Below are 16,287 nucleotides of genomic sequence, written 5' to 3'. Positions count from 1 at the left end.
TCTTCTGCAGAGCTATCAAGCATGCAGCTGACCAAAGCACCCATTTACATGAACAGTTTCCCCCCTAGTTTTTCAAATGGACCTCAATATTAATTAACTGAGTGTTCGTTTGAAGAGACTGATGTCACAAAAGCCGCTCTTGGAATGAACAAGCTTTATTTAACAGTTAATTTGGAAGAGTGGAGGGGGCTGTATTGGCATGCCAGTCTACTCCTGATAATTCTCCAGCAGCCGCCCATATCTCTCACCATCCAAGTAGCCACAGCTCCCTACAAGGAATGAAGCATAGAGGCTGGCATTATTCCATTAATTACTATTATTATTATTTATACTCCACCCATCTGGCTGGGTTTCCCCAGCTACTCTGGGCGGCTTCCGACAAAAGAATAAAAATGCATTAAAACATCAGTCTTTAAAAACTTCCCTAAACAGGGCTGCCTTCAGATGTCTTCTAAACGTCAGATACTTGTTTATTTCCTTGACATCTGGTGGGAGGGCGTTCCACAGGGCGGGTGCCACTACCGAGAAGGCCCTCTGCCTGGTTCCCTGCAACCTCACTTCTTGCAGCGAGGAAACTGCCAGAAGGCCCTCGGAACTGGACCTCCGTGTCCGGGTAGAATGATGGGGGTGGAGACGCTCCTTCAGGTATACTGGACTGAGGCCATTTAGGGCTTTCAAGGTCAGCACCAACACTTTGAATTGTGCTTGGAAACATACTGGGAGCTAATGTAGGTCTTTCAAGATTGGTGTTATGTGGTCTCGGTGGCCGCTCCCAGTCACCAGTCTAGCTGCTGCATTCTGGATTAGTTGTAGTTTCCGAGTCACCTTCAAAGGTAGCCCCACATAGAGCGCATTGCAGTAGTCCAAGCGGGAGATAACCAGAGCATGCACTGCAACACAAACACCTCACAGATCAGACTGCCTCCTCTCCTACAAGCAAGGGATTCAAGTGCCACTTTCTCATTTTCTTTTTTAACTGAAGCAATTATACATATATTTGCTTATGAGGCTGTTCAGAATTTGTTAACTTTTATAGCACTTTATTTGTCATGTCGCATATAAGCAAACACGAACAATGAACTACTACAAGATCAGAAGAGTGGCTCAACAGACAAAATCAATTATTTCCAGGGTGTCAGACTGGGTTCCCCTCCACTTCCACAAAACATCTCTTTCCACGAGAGGCAGGTTGTCGCCAGAGGTCAATAAATGCATATTTTTAAAGATAATGCTCAGGAATTGCTTGATAACAGTGCACAAGCTTAGAAAAAATATATGGTGTTTCATAGAAGACCCAACCATCTTCAAGCAGTCGTATTTTCATTTTGCAGGTTGATTATTCAGAGGGATGGAAGTGGGGAAAGTCACTGCTAAATCAGTAGTGCGACCACTGAAGGGACAAAAGGGGCCTGAACCACAAATTATCATGCAGCCATTCAGGTTTCAATATCCAGATAAGGAGTGCATGTTACGGCATTAAACCCAGGAGTCCTGGCAATCCACCTTTAAGACTGCATGCTACTTCCCTGGGGTGCATAAAATTTTTACCTTCCCCAAGGGCTCCTGTATAGATTAAGAGGTCTGGCTGGCTCTGCTGGAAAGAGATGCTCTGGCAGTGTCAGCCAAGTGCTGCTTTTTGGCTACAATAAAAAGGTGCAGAGATCAGCAAATGCCACGTCTTTCTGGATCCCATCCAGACAATAATCTTGTGAAACAGAAGCTGTTCTTTGAAATAAGTTTTCATTGTCAAATTTAAACTGTTCTGGGGTGGGGGGCTCCAGAAAAGTCAACTCCCTGTCTGGTGAATGGAGAAAATAGAACACAAAGGCAAGTTTAAGTACAAACAAATACAGTGGACGCTCGGCTTGCGAACGTGATCCGTGTGGGATGCATGTTCACAACCCGCGCCTGCGCAAAGCGCGATTTAGTGCTTCTGCGCATGTGCAACTGCCGAAACCTAGAAGTAACCTGTTCCGGTACTTCCAGGTTTCGGCAGTCTGCAACCCAAAAAAACGCAACCTGAAGCAGCTGTAACCCGAGGTATGACTGTATACTTGTTACTTCTATTGCAATTTGCAAGTAACGAAAAGGAATTTGCACCCATTGAAAACCAAACTTGAGTCCAAACTAGATATGATGTTAAATGTGTATATCCATTCAGTGTGGACTTTAAAAAATGCAAATAGCAACTGCTTGGGGGATGGAGTTAAATTTCCCCAGCACCCATGCAGTAGTCATGATAATTATAATTTGTATCTTAACACAACAGCGTGTTAAATGCAAAGGTGCACTGAACATCAGTTTGGCCCGAGGGGCTCACAGCAGGACCCAATTCCCCAACACTCCTAGCCACCACCAATACCTCTGGCTTGGCTACTCCTTTATGCTTCCCTTGCATACATGTACTGTACAGTGGTACCTCAGGTTACAGACGCTTCAGGTTAAAGACTCCGCTAACCCAAAAATAGTACCTCGGGTTAAGAACTTTGCTTCAGGATGAGAACAGAACAGCGGGAGGCCCCATTAGCTAAAGTGGTGCCTCAGGTTAAGAACGGTTTCAGGTTAAGAACGGACCTCCAGAACGAATTAAGTTCTTAACCCGAGGTACCACTGTGCACATGTTCATCATCATAAAGAAACATGGTGAGCAAGACTGAGAGCTGGCAGCCACTGCAATCCATAGACACATCCAAGGGTGGCAGGCAGGTTACAGAATGGGACAAGAGAGAGCTTTCTGTACCTTAGTGGTTAAATGCAGCCCTGATTTTACGGCTACTGCATTTTTACAGTAACCAACCGAAATCCCACTTGGTCCTGGAACAAACCCTTTTTGACAAGGCACTATAAAATCAGCAACAGAAAGGCTGCGCGTTTAACAAGGCTGTAAATCTAAATTAAATTCCATTGTAGCGGCATGAAATTCCTCAATTAAATGCCGGACGGAATTATCCCCCTGAGTGTCTCAGATGTCTGTAAAACATCCCATTTTATTTTCACTGGTTACTGGAGAGCGACAGAATACACGCGGCAATGTGTTGTTTGTATCTTGCAGGCGCAGTTCTTTCCCTTTGCTTTGGAACAGGATTTTTCTTGTCTTTGATCCAACAGTATCAGAAGGTGAAAACTTAAGCAGCCAAAATGAAACCACACACACACACAGGGGCAGGATGTATCAGCAAGCTTGGAGGAATTCTAAGGTTTACAGAAGCACAAAAACTCTTAAGAACCACCAGGGAGAGAGGGGAAACAGGTCAATGAAAAGTGAGCATGCTCACTGAGCATGGAATACTGATTGGGCTTGATGGGGAGCAGAGAGGAAACTGGAGGTGAAATGGAATGAATGGAATATCCTGGTGCAAAGTCAGGGGTGGCTGTCATTTTGAACAGGAGCACCCCACACAGAGACAATTTGTTTCAGGTCCGACTTTTCTTCTAAAAAATGCTAAACATTTGCATGTGAAACTGAACAAATGCTTTCACTTGAAGACACTGATATAGCAAGTTGAATATCTGAAATGTGAGCATTTAGGGAAGCTTTTGCAAAACTGGATGAAAATAGACAACATTATCATAATGCTTGCCACCAATCAGACTGTGGGGGCACACTGTATGTATTTTATTTTGAACAAATACAGGGGTACCTCTGGTTACAAACTTAATTCGTTCTGGAGGTCCGTTCTTAACCTGAAACTGTTCTTAACCTGAGGTACCACTTTAGCTAATGGGGCCTCCCACTGCTGCCGCCGCGCGATTTCTGTTCTCATCCTGAAGCAAAGTTCTTAACCCGAGGTACTATTTCTGGGTTAGCGGAGTCTGTAACCTGAAGAGTATGTAACCCGAGGTACCACGGTAACAACTTTTAGTACATTTTTGAATTGGCTTTCTAACCTAAGATATTTCAAAGTGGGGTGAGTGTATCTACTTATCTATATATAACTTAATTCTTTTAAATCTGTACCCACTTTTTGATGCATTGGTCCCCACCATAACAGCAGCACACAAAAGGCATATGTAAAGAGTATGTGTATGCAAAATGTGCATGCATAAATGGGGGAAAAGTAAATAAAACCATAGAAAGCCATACAAAGTATTTCAGAGCGGCCTCTTTCTGAAGGTTCCTGCTTTTGACTCACCTCCCTTTCTCTTAGGTACAAGCCACGCACATTTAACACTACAGAATCTTCTCTCACCATTCAGGCCAGGGACCCAAAGCCATTACATCACCAATAATTGAGAAAATGAGCGCTAAAGTATTGCCCATCACTTGAAAGAGAGGAACGCCAATGACAGGGAGATCTTTGCTGCCAATATCTTTCACGGTGCTTAAAATGAAGTTGTTTCACGACTTCAGTCGAAGTTGGTCTCCATGGGAAGAGCAAATAAACTAAAAATAACTTGATGGCATGACATTTCAACCATCTCACAGCAAATTGTCATGGCAATGGAAGAGTTGTGACCTGTTGTCATGCTAACCAAAGTTTGAAGATTAATGGGAAAGCAGTTGGTTCCTACTTCATGTTTACGCTTTCAGATTTTAGTCTGACACACTTGTTGGGATGGATTTACACAGTGTTGAGAAAGCAAAACAAAACCACTGGGCTTTGCTCCTAATAGAAACTTTTTAGAAATCCTTCTGCTTTAAGTGCCTACACCTACTGTTCATATTATTTGTGTAGCATTTCTTGCCCACAAGACTTTATTGCCTTTGCCTTTGCAAGAGCCCATTTTACATATAGGAAACTAAGGCTGAGAAAGAGAGACATGGCCAAAGCCATATAATGGGGATGAGCCCAAATGCTATACTCAACTACAAATGGCAGCCCTGTGCTGGATTCTCTCCTTTTCCCGCCCCCCGATAACTGCTTAAGTACCATTAAAGGTAAAGATACCCCTGCCCGTACGGGCCAGTCGTGACCGACTCTGGGGTTGCGCGCCCATCTCACTTAAGAGGCGCTGTCCGGAGACACTTCCGGGTCACATGGCCAGCGTGACGAAGCTGCTCTGGCGAGCCAGCACCAGCGCAGCACACGGAAACGCCGTTTACCTTCCCGCTATAAAGCGGTACCTATTTATCTACTTGCACTTAAGGGTGCTTTTGAACTGCTAGGTGGGCAGGAGCTGGGACCGAACGACGGGAGCTCACCCGCCGCGGGGATTTGAAGCGCCGACCATACGATCGGCAAGTCCTAGACGCTGAGGTTTTACCCACAGCGCCACCCGCGTCCCTGAAGTACCATTACTAACGTTGAAACACCATGGTAAGAGTGTTCATACCCGTGCCAGTCTCTTAGGAAGAACTGGGATGAGCAGGTGGGAAGGAAGCAAAACAGTATGCTGATACCACAACAGAAAAATTGCATGCCTTCACTTTCCAGTATGAAGGAGAGAGAACCTGACACAAAAGTATAAATGTTGGTGAGACCCAAATTCAGGTCTCCCTAAGTTTACTCTGTAATCTCCATACTTTAGCAACTGTTCTAGAAGGTTGTAAGCTGAGAACCGAGTCTTAGACTGCTGTGCTCTGGGGCTTACATGATTCACCAGTCACAAATTCTCTTGATTCATACTTTTTTGTTCATCTGAAGTAGTAAGCAATGCATGCAAGCTAAGCAACCTGCTAAACTGGGGACAGTGGTACCTTGGTTTACGAACGTAATCCGTTCCAGAAGTCCATTCTTAAACCGAAACTGTTCTTAAAACAAGGAACGCTTTCTCTAATGAGGCCTCCTGTCGTCGGTGTCCTTCCACTATTCGGATTCCGTTCTTAGACCAAGGTAAAGTTCGCAAACCAGGACACTACTTCCGGTTTTGCGGAGTTTGTAAACCGAATCATTCGTAAACAGGACTGTTCTTAAACCGAGGTACCACTGTAATACTATTCTGCTTTCAAAATAATAATAAAATAATAAAAGTGTCCAGTAGCACCTTAGAGACCAAGTAAGTTTGTTCTTGGTATAAGCTTTCGTGTGCAGAAGCACACGAAAGCTTATACCAAGAACAAACTTAGCTGGTCTCTAAGGTGCTACTGGACAATTTTTTAATATATTTTGACTGTGTCAGGCCAACACGGCTACCTACCTGAATCTAGAACAATAATAAAACCAGCCTGTAAAATTTCAGTGGCTTTTGAGCAGATTCCTTGCCTGCACCCCATCGATCACACTTCCAAAATAAAAAAGCAGGGGGGGGGGGCAGGAAATGGTCCTTACCTGAGGAAAGATAGAAAGGGGCGGAAGCGAAAGCAGCTCTGAGTCAAATGATCAAAGGCAGGCAGACAGCAACATATGACTGCTACCCATGTGGTTCTTTTACCCCCTTAAGCTAACATGAGTCTTCCTGCTATCACCTCCCACTGATGGTTATTATCATGCACTTTACCTCCTGGGGACCCCAATAAAAGAGACAGCTAAATCCCTCTCCCTAGAGGAGGAGAATGCTCATTCCTACAACATGTAAGGCATTTAATAAATGAGAGGCAGAAACATAATCCTCAAGAGGACATGGAAGGCAATAATGTCAAACGCAAAGCTATAACTGCCCAGCTACAATAACTGCTTCATAGAGGATAAGACAGGTTAAGGAACTCTCATTTCTATGGGCTCAGTTAGCTTTATAGACTAAATCATTACAATGAAAATTCAGCTCAAGTATCACTGGGTGTTTGGAGGTTTCTTTAGTGAAATTTCCTAAGCAATCTCATTACACACACATGTGGGGGGAGGCAGAGAAGCAGGGCTCTATGTAAGAAATGAAATGCTCGATCAAGCCAGAGAACTTTGCAATAGCTCAGTTCTACTGCAATTTAAGATGAACATACTTTGTCTTGCAACAGTTCCAGTCTGAATCAGTTCAGATTGAAATTTATAAGCAGCACTAGTGATTGTGATGAGTAGGGCTGGGGCGAGATCAGCTTTTCGACATCGCGGTGTAACGCCAGCCAAACATCGCAGTTTGGCGATATACCACGATGCTGGAAAAACAAGATGCATTGGCCTCTGCATGCGGGGCACCGGCTGAAACTGCCCTAGCTCTCACCTCGAGAACTAAGGCGGTTTCACCTAGGCACTCGCAGTCTGGGACAATGCAGCTTATTTGCACTGCTCAGCTGGGGATCGGGAAGGAACTCTTGATTCCCCCCAGCGGACACTGCTAACAAGAGAGACTCAGGAGTGGTGGCAGTTTCACCAGCGATATAGCGCTGAGTGAAGCCGACATCACAGTCTGCTCCTCATACCGCTCCAGGGCGAGATTCATATACAGCAGGCACGTCCAACTTCCAAGAGACTGCGATGTACTCTCACTATAAAAAAACTGGAGTTGTTGAGCTTTTTGGGGGGGAGGGTGACCCAGAGTTGTTGAGCTTTATTATTATTATTATTATTATTATTATTATTATTATTATTACTATTATCATTATCATTATTAAAAAATGGAAAGTATAATGCTGGTGGTCAACAAAAGAGGTTTAAAGACTCTCTCAAGGCAAATCTTTAAAAATGTAGCATAAACACCGACAACTGGGAAACACTTGCCTGCGAGCGCTCCAGTTGGAGAACAGCCTTTACCAAAGGTGTCATGGGCTGTCAAGACGCTTGAACTCAGGACGCAAGGGAGAAACGTGCTAAGAGGAAGGCACACTTGGCAAACCCTCACCGTGATCAACTCCCACCCGGAAACCTATGTCCCCACTGTGGAAGGACGTGTGGATCCAGAATTAGCCTCCACAGTCACTTACGGACTCACTGCTAAGATCGTGTTCATGGAAGACAATCTTACTCGGCTATGAGTGATCGCCTAAGAAGAAGATTCTTTCCAGCACCTGCTTAAAACATTTTGGGTTAGGCAGTTACATGTGTCTTAATTTGCTTATAGCTTACTGTCAGGGGTTCAGGAGCAGAGGCAAGGGCAAGGGAGGAAACAGAGAGCGAGGGGGAGGAGGCAGAAGAAAAGATGAGTGATGACGACGACCCGAGATCTCCGAGTCTTTCCAGTGAATCAGAAGATTCACAGAAAGGAGCACCAGTGGCCAGGGCAAGGGGGGAGCCTAGGGGGACACCCCAGGAAGATAGAGCCAGAGGGGACTCAGAGGGGAGCAGTTGGAAATCGGGACCAGCGTCACCGCCAGAGAGCAGGGAAGAGGAAGGGCGCCAGGGATCAAGCGCTGGCAGCTCACAACAGGGGGGAGGGCACGAGTCAGGAGTGGCCACACCTCCATCAGGGAGCGAAGAAACGGTCAGACGGAAGGTGGAAGGTTGGGCGCGCGTGCCAAGTTCAAATGCACAGGAAGGTGGCGCAGTAGGCAGCCCGGAAAGGGAGCCAGGTCCTAAAGCCCGGCGCAAGGAGACAGGAGGGTCCGGGGGGTCGGCGTCAGAAGAATCCCGGAAGGAAGAGACCCAGGGGGGCAGAGGGACCCAGAGAAGAACAGTCAGGCGGAAAAGGTGGAGCAGGGCTAGGATATTAAGTTGGTGTACAAGGGGCGGAGACTCAGACGGAGCTTCGCCGATCTAACCATGAGACGTAGAGTTGCACGCAGCAGCTTGAGAATGGAAACTGTAACTCAATAAAGACTTTTATTTAATGATCGCTGGCTAGCGTGATCCTCTGTGAGCTAGGATCTGGAAGCAGCTCTGACACTTACTGTTTATTTTAATTAGCTTGGAATGGTTTTGAAATACCTGTTTTTAGCTGTCTTTTATTGATAATTATTGAGTGGAATTCAATGTTGCACTTGGAATATTCTCCTCCTCTGAGTTCTTAATCTTACTCAGCTACGAGTGATCGCCAAAGAATTATTATTATTATTATTATTATTATTATTATTATGGCCAAAAAATCAGGAACCCACGATCGACCAGGGGCACCCCGCGATCAACCAGTAGATCGCGATCAACCTGTTGGACATGCATGATATACAAGCGAGTTAGAATGGTAAAACTGCTGGTTTTCCCTCCCTGAATTGTTACATACGGAGTCCAAACCCAGTTCATTCCAGGCTCACTTGGTGCCATCTAACTCTCTCTACTGCCGTGACTACTTCCCCCTCCCTTCCAAGAACCGACAGAGCCGCTCAGTTAGGCTCTCAGCACTACTATTGCTGTTGCAGCATCTGGGCACAAGAATCCATGATGGAAATGTCCTAGCAGGAACCACATTTCTTATGGATCCTTGAGCCCACGATGCTGCTGCAAAAGGGCTGAGGGCCTAACAAAGGCCCGGCTGCATGGCTTCCCTGCCTGCCACCATTTTGATAATAATGTTGAAGTCACTAAGTGACCAACTTAGATTCATTTATTTCAACAGGTCCATTCTAAGTAGAACTTAGTTCATTTATTTTATGAAGAGCACCAGTTCTGAGACCCCACAGCTAATTCTCCCCATGCCTCCTCGCTGGCCCAAGTAGGACCAATTCAGCCAACTAGCCCTGGGGATTATCTAATTGATTTTTTATTTTTATCGTTATTCATGTTTTTGTACTGTATTTTATGCTGCTTTTATAATTAAGTGTTTTAAATTTGTTGTTAGCTGCCCTGAGCCCGGTTTTTGAACCGGGAAGGGCGGGGTATAAATAAAAAATTATTATTATTATTATTATTATTATTATTATTATTATTTCAATGGGTCAATTCTAAGTAGAACTCGGTTCATTTATTTCAACGGGTCCATTCTAAGTAGAACTTAGTTCATTTATTTCAACGGGTTCATTTATTTCAACTTAGCTGGATACAACACTTCAAAATAGACTCAGAAATAAAGAATAAACCATTTTATTGCTAGGGATGTATGTTTTTCCAAAAATCCTTCTACCAAACCCTATTCCAAATTGAGCAAAGCTGGATGGGGAAGGGAGGTGCTCATCATTAAGCAGCACAACATAAAAACAAATGCTTCGGTTTTATTGCCCTTCCTGAACACATGGGCAATATGAAATACCAGGGTTTGTTTCCAGGAACTCTTTCAGCACAAAACCAGTAGCAGGTGCTTGTGTTGAGTTGGAGAGGTCACCAAGTGCGGTCGAGATGAGGGTTATGGGTCTGGGAACAGAGCCTGCCATTTACCTCTTGCATTTAAAAAAACGGTGGCAGGTTAGTGCTGAATCGAGAGACAAACACCCCGTTGAAAAAGCTCCCTTTCAAACAGGCACAATGCAAAACTGGTGGAGGCCAAAGCACTGGAAAGTCTTTCCGGACTCGTGTATTTGAACAGTGCCAAGCAAGCTCATTGAGACAATATTTTCTTCCTGTTGTCCTAGCCAGAGCTCTGGGAACTGATAAATCATCTCTGGCTGCAGATGCATTAACATTCCACGCCGGTACTGGGTTAGATGAAATGAGGACGAAAGCCAGCAAGAGCACAGGGAGAGAAAGGGACACGGGGAGAAGGTTTCAGAGCAAAATGAAGCCTTGCACGTCCTCCAGATTTCGAGAGAAACACAGGCGCACTTGGGTTATGCTAAAGGGACAAGAAATGCTTGTCGTGCGGTAGAGAGCAAGCTAAACAAGAAAACTCTCAAATGTGGCAGCACCCCTCTGCTAAATAATTATTTTAGTGGGGTGGGTGGGCATGCATGTGGGTGCAATTTCCAGGGATGGAAATTTCCAGGGGGCCCTGGCAACTTAATAACTGGGCCTGGCAACTGGACTGCTGAAAAGGGGATAGAAGCAGGATTCCTCACCTTCCAGATGTGCTAAATAACATCTGGGTGCCACCAGCATCACCACCCCTCATGTTCTCTTTTCCAAACAATGTTTTCTCCTGCCACCCTCTCCCTCCCACCCACCAGGGCTTTACCCTGCTTGATTTTCTCCTGTTTTGTTGTTGTTCTTCCTTTACATAACCTTCTCATACCTCAGCCTCCACTCTCTATTTGTTTAGACTGTGAGCTGGCCCACAATCCAGCAATTTAAAGCGTAAAGGTAAAGGGACCCCTGACCATTAGGTCCAGTCGTGGCCGACTCTGGGGTTGAGGCGCTCATCTCGCTTTACTGGCCGAGGGAGCCGGCGTACAGCTTCCGGGTCATGTGGCCGGCAGGACTAAGCCACTTCTGGCAAACTAGAGCAGCGCACGGAAATGCCGTTTATCTTCCTGCCGGAGTGGTACCTATTTATCTACTTGCACTGGTGTGCTTTCGAACTGCTAGGTGGGCAGGAGCAGGGACCGAGCAACAGGAGCTCACCCTGTCGCGGGGATTCAAACCGCTGACCTTCTGAACGGCAAGCCCAAGAGGCTGAGTGGTTTAACCCACAGTGCCACCCGCATCCCAATTGAAAGGGGGGGGGTTAAAACAATGATATATACCAAGCTGGCAAAACATAAAATTAAAGACAACAGAGGAAATAAAACAAGAATAAAAAAATAAAACCTGATTCAGCTGATGTTTTAAAAGGCAGCGTATGGGGAAAGGAAGTAACAAAAGGAAGAGAAAAGGAAGTAAGAGTTGGTGCCAGGTAAGAATGAAGGAATCTGCTTTAAATAGATTTATACACAGTTTTTGGTAGTTCTGACCCAGATGAGCTTTGACTGCATCAAACTGCCTCTTCCATCAAGCCTCCTTCACTTATGTCTGTGCTACTCCTGCACTGTGGGTTGTTGTTTTAAAAACCCAGCAAATTATACGCAAAATTATGCACAGAAATAAGAATAATCTGCATACAATACATACAAAAGTGTCAAGCCCCATGCTATACTTCTGCATCATGACTTTGTAAGTATATTAATAATATGTATTTAAATTCAGTTATATGTATCTGTATATTTTCTGGCTACTTTAAGAAACCTGGAGTATAAATGCCTATAGTATTATCTACATAATATTATGTATAATATGTGAGAATTGTTTGTATTTTAAGCAGAAGAGGGAGGAAAATTCCTCATTAGGATTAAGGAACAGGACAGTTATTAGAATAAATCTATTGAGATTTTCAGGAAATTCCATCCCCAGTGCTAGGCAAGCAGGGAGTCAGAGCCAAAAAATATTCTCACTGGTTAGATAGTCACCAACTATCTAATTTCAGAAGGTGGGAGAATCTGAAGAACAGTCTTTGACAATGAGCTCAATCATGTATGAAAACAGTCCCACAGCTACACAACCTCCAGACCATAAGGCTTTAAAAAGTAAATGTCAGCACTTCGAATTAGGCTCAGAAATGGATAACCAGTGAAGTTGTTTTAAATCTGGAGAGATAAAACCCACAGCTGATGTTGCCCTGTTGAAAAGACTGACTACCTCCCCATCCAATCTTGCAACCATTTTTCTACAACCGTAGCAGTCTTACTTCAACCGACGGCACCTTGAGACCAGGCAACTTGAAGGATCGCCTTGCCCCATATATGTCTGCTTGGCCACTTCAGTTTGCAGAACCAACTGACTTTTTAGTGTGCCAGCACCCAAACCTTCGATCTCCCTGCCTATTGACATCAGGCAAGAACCTTCGCTGCATTCTTTCTGACACCTGCTTAAAACATTTTGGTTTAGGCAAATCTATCTAGAGATGTAGGATTTGAATTGTTTTAGCTTAACTGTTGATTTTTAAAAATATATCTGCTTTTTTAAAAAACAAAGGCTTTTATTTACAATTTCCATTTTTGTGTCATTTTTGTAAATGGCTAAGAGGTTTTACTTACAATCAAGCAGTACATAATTTTTTGTTAAAAATAAACAATCCAGTTCCTTCAATGAATCTGCGATTGTCCCCTTCTTCAGAAATGTTGGTGCCACAAACAAGATTGTCACTCGAGGTGGTGGCAGCAATGGATGGGACCGGCAGGTGGCAGTTTTGAGGCCCAGGACAGATGAACCAGACCCAGCATGGTAAGCCACCCAGCACAAAGCTTACATTTCAGAATAATTAGATCTGCATTACAGTGCAGCGCAGAAATCTGATACAAAGCACCGGAGGAAACTGATTTCTCAGAATGCTCTAGGCAGGATGTGCATGCTCTGTGCAAACGAAACAAACCATTATAGAAAGCCAAATTCCATGCATCGTGTATAAAGCTAAAGCAGGGGTCAGCAAACTTTTTCAGCAGGGGGCCAGTCTACTGTCCCTCAGACCTTGTGGGGGGGCTGACTATATTTTGAAAAAATAATAATGAATGAATTCCTATGCCCCACAAATAACCCAGAGATGCATTTTAAATAAAAGCACACATTCTGCTCATGTAAAAAACACACTGATTCCCAAACCGTCCGCAGGCCGGATTGAGAAGGCGATTGGGCCGGATTTGACCGCTGGGCCTTAGTTTGCCTACCCATCTATGATAGCCTGCTCCCCACCACAACATTCATCCTCTTTCATGGTTGAAGCTGCAACACTCAGAGCAAATCAAAGAAACAGAAAGTTGTGGACGGAGCCTTCCTCCCAACCAAGGCAAAGTGCAGAATACTGGGACCAAGAGAAACAGCAAAAGGGTTAATTAAGATAGGGTGGGACATGGGTGGTGCTGTGGATTAAACCACAGACCCTAGGGCTTGCCGATCAGAAGGTCGGCGGTTCAAATCCCTGCGACGGGGTGAGCTCCCGTTGCTCGGTCCCTGCTCCTGCCAACCTAGCAGTTCGAAAGCAGGTCAAAGTGCAAGTAGATAAATAGGTACCGCTCCGGCGGGAAGGTAAATGGCGTTTTCGTGCGCTGCTGTGGTTCACCAGAAGTGGCTTAGTCATGCTGGCCACATGACCCGGAAGCTGTATGCGGCTCCCTCGGCCAGTAAAGCGAGATGAGCACCACAACCCCAGAGTCGGCCACGACTGGACCTAACGGTCAGGGGTCCCTTTACCTTTACTAAGGAAAGGAAAGGAAGCCTTCACTTGGCTCCTTCTTCCTTGTGCCAACAAAGGTAGAGGGTTTAAGAAGGAGAGCAGTGTCTGTCCTGTGTGCCCCATGCAAACATCTGGCTGGCCAGCTACAGGCATGATGGTACCACACAACTTCAGGGGCTGGCATGCGGCAACTTAGTCAAAAGAGCCAGCGTGGTGTAGTGGTTAAGAGCGGTGGACTCGTAATCTGGTGAACCAGGTTCGCTTCCCCGCTCCTCCACCTGCAGCTGCTAGGTGACCTTGGGCCAGTCACACTGTTAGCCGCTTTGAGACTCCTTCAGGTAGTGATAAAGCGGGATATCAAATCCAAACTCCTCAAAAGAATTACTTTGACAACTTGTAACAGAGGCTTTACCAGCCAGCACTGGATCAGATTTCCATCCATAAAAGCTGACCTTTCAACAAAATTGTAATGCCTGCCTAGAATGTAAAAAAAAAAAAAAAAAATTAATTGTCTACCTGGGGTGGAGAAAATTTCAATATTTAATATACACCCTTCCAAATACAAAATCCTAATTCACTACTCATAGAAACAGACAATGCAAACATTACCCAAATTGCTCATTGCTAAGCCTGCCTGAATGCAAGATTAGAAGTAATTCCAGCAGACTGCTAGCAGGATCCAATTTTCATTTGTTCCTTTATGGAATCTACAAACTGTGAAAGCCCAGTAAAGGACAGCCTCTCTATGAAGGATGGTCAAAGAGACACTTTTGAAGATTCCAAAACTGGTCTTGCAAATATGTATTTGTCAAGAATCAAGTCTCATGCAGGACCTAACTTCCACAGTATGTTCCTATATCTTCAGGTAGAAAATAGTCCCTTGCCTGTAAAAAAGAATATGCAAATCAGGACAGATGAAAGCCAATTTATTATTAAAGCTACATTTTGCAGGGAAGAAAGTTGTTGTGCATGACTCACGGAAGTCTAAAGATTGTAGAGGTGCAGATTTCAGAGGTTTACTGCTCTGAAAGCTCACACAGCTCTGGATGGACGAACACAAAAAGTCTGGCAAGAGCTTTAAGCACAGCCATAGCTACAGGACGGGGGACTAAGCAGGTTTTTTGCCCTGACTGAAGCCCCCAGAGGGGTGCCACTGTGTGTGTGTACACAAATGTGCATGGGAGTGTGCCAAACTGGGTCTCTGACCTGGGTGAAATAAAGCCTAGTTTCGCCCCTGCCTTAAGAACAAAATAAGAGTCTGCTGGAACAAGCCAATGGCCCATCTAGTCTAGGGTTACCAGACGTCCCCATTTCCCAGGGACAGTCCCCGGATTTGCAAATCTGTCCCCGGAAAAATTCCATCCCCGGATTTCATTAAATGTCCCCGGGAAACGTGACACCGTGCTCTCCTGGAGTAATATGCAGCTGGAGGGGTGGGAAGATAGTTTTTGCGCAGGCAGAGGCAGAGGTGGGATCGAAGAGTGCGAAAGAAGGGCTTTGCAGCTTGCCCGGCAGAGAAACCGCGCGCCTTGCGCCCCTCCTGGGCAAAGGCACGCTGCACATCCATGACTCCCAAGCCTCCCCCAATCTCTTGCCCCCTTCCCCCTTCGTTCTGAGAGTTTCACAGGGTGCAAAAGAAGAGCTTTGCACCTTGCCCAGCAGAGAAACCGCGCCCCTTCCGGGAAAGGGCCGCCCGCCCAAGATTCCCAAGCCTTCCCCAATCCGTCAAAAGGAAGGGGGCAGGAGATCGGGTGAGGAGCGGGAGTCACAGGCGGTCGGTGCACCGTTGTCCGTGAGGGGCGCAAGGGGCACGGTTTCTCTGCTGGGCAAGGTGTGGAGGGGTGAAATAACTTTGATCCCCTCGGCCAACTGGAGCGGGCGTGGAGCCAGGCAGCTGAGCGTGAGAGAAAGCGTGAACGAGAGCGTGTCCCCGACGGCCGGGAACTGCAGAAGTCAAATTGGAGCAGGGAAGCCTTATGTTCTTTTAAGTTGAGGCTGCTTGAGTTGAGATACCTCCATTGCAGGGGGTTGGCCTAGATGCCCCTCAAAGGCCTTTTCCAAATCTGTGATCTTCCCACAGTCGTATTCTCAAACTCTGCTTCCAACTGCACCCCCCAGGTTTCTCTCCTCTTCTGGACTTCTCAAGACAGCAAAACAGCTGATGTATAGATGTAATTAGGGATTATAAAGCATGTAATTTTTTACAGTCATACCTCGGGTTGAAGTAGCTTCAGGATGAGTATTTTCAGGTTGCGCTCCGCAGTGACCCGGAAGTAACGGAGTGTGTTACTTCTGGGTTTCACCACTCGCGCATGTGCAGACGGTCAAAATGACACCACGCGCATGTGCAGAAGCGGCGAATCGCGACCCGCTCATGCGTGGATTACGTTCGCTTCAGGATACGAACGGGGCTCCGGGAAGGATCCCGTTCACATCCAGAGGTACCACTGTATTTATTTATTTTTTAAGTGTCCCCAGATTCATCGAAAAAAAATCTGGTAACCATAATCTAGACTGCATCCTGTTCTCAGT

General features: G+C 45.5%; 1 protein-coding gene and 1 long non-coding RNA gene across 6 annotated transcripts in view; both read right to left on the bottom strand.

Moving 5' to 3' along the window:
- FAM168A (family with sequence similarity 168 member A) overlaps window positions 1-16,287 on the bottom strand; it is a 177,660-nt gene that overhangs the window by 68,436 nt on the left and 92,937 nt on the right. The window lies entirely within an intron of this gene.
- On the bottom strand, window positions 138-15,310 carry LOC308475507. The gene is made up of 2 exons (XR_013985275.1): window positions 14,365-15,310; window positions 138-269 (listed from the first exon to the last, which is right to left on the bottom strand). It is a non-coding gene; the product is annotated as an uncharacterized lncRNA (long non-coding RNA).

This window comes from Podarcis pityusensis (genome assembly GCF_964106645.2).
Source record: "Podarcis pityusensis genome assembly, chromosome: 4".
In the NCBI taxonomy this organism is placed as follows: Eukaryota; Metazoa; Chordata; class Lepidosauria; order Squamata; family Lacertidae; genus Podarcis; species Podarcis pityusensis.
The sequence above is the reverse complement of the archived record's forward strand: the minus strand, read 5'-3'. Positions and strand labels throughout refer to the sequence as shown.